This window comes from Rosa chinensis, chromosome 3 (genome assembly GCF_002994745.2).
Source record: "Rosa chinensis cultivar Old Blush chromosome 3, RchiOBHm-V2, whole genome shotgun sequence".
NCBI classification, from domain to species: Eukaryota; Viridiplantae; Streptophyta; class Magnoliopsida; order Rosales; family Rosaceae; genus Rosa; species Rosa chinensis.
Genome location: NC_037090.1, coordinates 39,835,557 through 39,839,963, shown reverse-complemented (window position 1 = coordinate 39,839,963; position 4,407 = coordinate 39,835,557). Strand labels below are relative to the sequence as shown.

The following is a 4,407-nucleotide window of genomic DNA, read 5'->3' as shown; positions in this document are numbered from 1 at the left end:
GGCAACTTTCCTAAACTGAAATGGGAAACTTTCTAAAAATGAAAAATAGAAACTACAAAAATGGAAACTTTCTACAAATAGGAACTTTCCCAATCGAAGAATGGAAACTTTCCTAAACAGAGTTTTATTAAGGAAATAACGCAAGAAATGTAGGGAAAAGCAAGTAAAACGTCGCATTCAAATGCTCCTATCAGTCTGTCCCCACTATATCTCATCTCGATCCCCGTTAAAGTGACGAGATCAAACATATCTTCTGCAAACATGCCTGTAAGGATGGACGTCCCTACGAGATGACGTAGCGCCACACTACACGGAGGTAGGCATGGTACTAACGCCATATAGAGTGGCACTCTGGCGTTACAAGCCATGGCCCCAACTAGATGCTCGGGAGGCCTGTGGATTCAAAGGATATTTTGGCATAAATAGATCCGTTGATCATCGACACTCAAAATCCGTCTCATGAGAATGTTCCGGATTATGGTTATCGTTGGGGGACGCCTCAACGTCAGAACCTATTCCTGAGAATATAGAGCTCTCTGAAAATTACATTAGTGTACATGAGACATGGGATAAAAACTCCATCATAATTGATGATGTATTCGCACATTTCATAGCACATGAGTTGGTTGAGTCCGATGATATTGAACCACGCTACGTTGATGAACGAATGCCAATGTAGAGAAATTTGGCCTAAATGGAAAGATGCGATTCAGGTTAAGTTGGATTCTCTAACGAAGAGGAATGTAACATAAAACCTATTAACTAATGGGTCTTCATTAGAAAGCGTGATGAGAAAAAGATATGGTAATCTCGCCTTATGGCGCAAGGCTTCTCACAAAACGCCATAGAATTGACTACAAGGAGACATATTCTCCCGTAATAGATGTCATTGCACTCCACTACCCTGTAAGTTTGGTAGCTTTCGAATAACTGAACATGCAGCTTACGAATGTGGTCACTACGTATCTCTATGTGGATCAAGATACGGAATATACATGAAGGTTCATGGTGGACTTCATTTACCCAAGTCAAGTGGCTCTAGACCACGGAGCGCGTTTGCAATGAGGTTGAAATGCTCACTAAAAGTGACTACTTGATTGAGAAGGGATATGCCTGAGCGATTTCATGACAAGTTTCGGATCCTATCGCGGTTCATGTTGGACATGATCTTTATTGGAAGCCCTTAAAGAGTTAAGGAAAACCGCTGAACACTAGAAATCCGAGTTTGAGATGAATGATCTTGGGAGAACACGATTATGTCTCGGTTTGGAACTTGAGCATCGTGTTGATGGATGCTTAGTCGTTTTGACAAGGTCAAGCCTTCAAGCACACCCATGATCGTCCATAGTCTTGATCCTAAAAGGGATCCTCTTCGTCCGAAGGATGATGACGAAGATGTGCTAGAGGCAGAAGTGCCCTACTTGAGTACAATCACTACAACAAATTTCCCCATTAGCACCCTTTTTTTAGCCACCAAAAAGTCATCAGTCCCAAAATGAATAGTTTAACACTGATATAAAACATTGGTGGGAGATTTTTCCCTCTCACTGATCATCAGTGTGTATTATGAACAGTATATAGAACATATTAATTGTTTAATCTCAATAACACTGTTAACAATGTCAACAGAAATGGAATAGTTTTGTTTTGTGATTTTGGGAGCAACCAATCAAAAGATCAGTGTGAATTTGTTTCATCACACTGATGATCAGTGCCCAGGGTTAATTGAGGTTGGGCCAATAGACTGTATCGGTGCGCAGGGTTAACTGGTGTCCATCAACTTGGGGGTTTCTCTGTTTTTGATATTCAGTGGTAACCGTTGGATCAGTGGAGGTCTTAACTAACGGTAGATACAAAAGGCCCCCTCTCTCCCCATCAGATCTCTTTCTTTAGTTCTTCTAGATCTGTCTCTCGTACTTTCAGTTTAACCCTATATCTCTCACTCTCTCAGGTTCATCTAGATCCAGCTCTCACACTTCTCACTAACACACACACACACACACTCTCTCTCTCTCTCTCTCTCTCTCTCTCTCTCTCTCTCTCCAACATAGAGAACCCACACACCGACAGTGCGGTCTTAACACTGTCGATCACTTTACCAAAATTTATAATTACTTTGCTCTCTCGAAACGAGATTGAAGGCTGAATCTTCTCAGAGACGTCGTGCATGTTTGGCCTCTGTAACCTCGCTCACCTTGGATTGCTTCATCTTCTCCTCTATATCTATATGTAGCCTTCAAGGAGGAGATCAAGGAATTCGAGATCCGATACGCTCTACCGGGGGTTTCGACATCGATCAATCATCAGATGTTGTTGGGGCTTCGATTCGGTGCATTCGACACCCTTCTCTGACTTCTTGTTGTTGGACTGCGCAAGACGCGTCGCCTTAAACGAGCTCTCATCTCAAGACTGTGAGAATTTCACCTTAATTTTTATTTTATTTTTAAATTCTTCTAGCTTCTTCGAATTTCTCCATAAATCTCATTTATCAATGCTCAAATATGTGTATGGATCCATGAACGATTTATGCATGTTTGATTAATTTATGCTTCTGCATATCTCATGCTATCTAATTTACTGTGCTGACCCCATGTCATGAATATCACTATAGCATCAGCACATACATTATCTAAAGTGGCGAAGATAAGGGCCAAACTTGAAAGTAACTTTGTTTTCCCAACTTGTCAATTATAAAATGTCTCTCTTTTGGATATTGGAGTTCAGTGGTTGTAATAATTTGTTTATGTTGCAACTACGTACTGGAGAAAACAATCAAAGAGAAGATAATACTTAAAGAAGTAGTCCCACCATGCTGCAACTAGTGGAGAAAACAATCAAAGAGAAGATAAGCAATTGCCTTCTTTTGAAGGTAGTAGTCCCGCCATTTTGTTCTTTTGCAGAGAATGGAGGCTCTCAACTTGCAGTATTTTGTTCTTTCCTAGAGAGACGAGGCTTTTTTAGCTGCACAGTATTTTGTTCTTTCATGGAGGTGCTAAAATTATTGATCTTTTTGTTGTTGTAGGTACGAATATTCAGACGCATGAAAGAGGTTGCGATTTAGCTGGTGAGTGTTGCTGTTGCAATTGAGCTCCTGATGTTGACTTTTGTTTTGATGCTTACTCCATTCTGTTTGATGCCAATTTGTAGCTGAAAATTGAGTTTAATCTGTGCTCTGAAAAGGCTTATGAGTTTATGATATGCTTGGTACACATGCTTCAGCTTTCGGTTTATTATTAATGCCATTAAACAATAGATATGGGGAACAAATAGTTCTTAGATCAATGGAATCTCTGGTTTTGTCAATTGATTGGTGATATAAGCTTGATTTGTCATGTACTCTTTCGGTTCTGGTTTGTAATGCATCACAATCGCCTTGAGGCTATGAATTTTAGGTTAATAAGAAGAATCAGTACCACTGGGCCAAATCATCTAATTTCCTTGTTTCTTTCCGTCTTGTTGTGCAGAGGCTTTGGTTCAAGACAAATTTTAAGCTTTGCAAAATTTGGTTTGATATGGGCGAAATATGGGAGAATGAGTTAGGTAATATCTGTTTATGTTATTACCTATGATGGTTGTGAATTTGTGATCTTGAAAGGCTGAGAGTAACCTGTGTTGCACTATTAGATTCTTAAGAAACTGGTACAAATGATCAAAAGAAAGGAAGTCAACATTTGGAAGTTTATGCAATTGAGATTCAAATGTACACTGAGACTAAAAATAACAAAAAGCTCAAAGTAAGAATCATATGTCTTATTAAACTGCCTTTCTGTTTCAATGTGCATAGGTCTGCAGCCTTGGTCAGGTTACATCGTATGATGCTTGAAGATTTGCCGAATGGTATTATGGATGAGGTATTTTTCTACACATTATTTTGTAAATGTCATGTTTGGATTTCTTACAGAATTGAATGCATAGGTTGCTACTTGCTAGATAATACTTCACAGTGCAAAATTTAATTCTTCTTTTCTAGAACTTCAGGTACTGTGAGCACGTTGCCATTTGCTTTGAAAGAGTTTGTCCATATCAAAGAAGGGTTGCAGTTGTGGAGAATAAATTTTGTTGTCTCTGGATGTAATGAATTATTTTTAGTTCGCGAATTTGTTGTATGATGCATTTTTTAATATAGTATACGGTACATGAAATGTAGAGGTGCCAAATACTAGTATTTGCTAGTATTTGGCACCTATTTTTTTATTCTAGTTTTATGATTTTGCCACTGATATCAGTGGAATTCCGAAGCCACTAATATTTGGATCAGTTGCTTTGGCACTGATTTGGATGCAATTTTGCTTTGGTTAAAGGCATCACACTGTTAAATTATCAGTGTGTTTAGTCCCATTAGCACCTGATTCTCATTAGTGGCTGCATAGTGGCTAATGCCAGCAGCCATTCTTATCAGTGTGCTTT

General features: G+C 39.0%; 1 long non-coding RNA gene across 2 annotated transcripts; it reads left to right on the top strand.

The window, feature by feature from the left end:
- Positions 1-2,021: 2,021 nt before the first annotated feature.
- Positions 2,022-4,134, top strand: LOC112191299. 2 transcript variants are annotated; one of them, XR_002932907.2, is made up of 5 exons: positions 2,022-2,869; positions 3,023-3,064; positions 3,465-3,540; positions 3,785-3,851; positions 3,979-4,134. It is a non-coding gene; the product is annotated as an uncharacterized LOC112191299 (long non-coding RNA). The 2 variants fall into 2 exon arrangements; XR_005807779.1 differs by lacking the exon at positions 2,022-2,869 and having other exon boundaries at positions 2,943-3,064.
- The last annotated feature ends 273 nt before the right edge of the window (positions 4,135-4,407 follow it).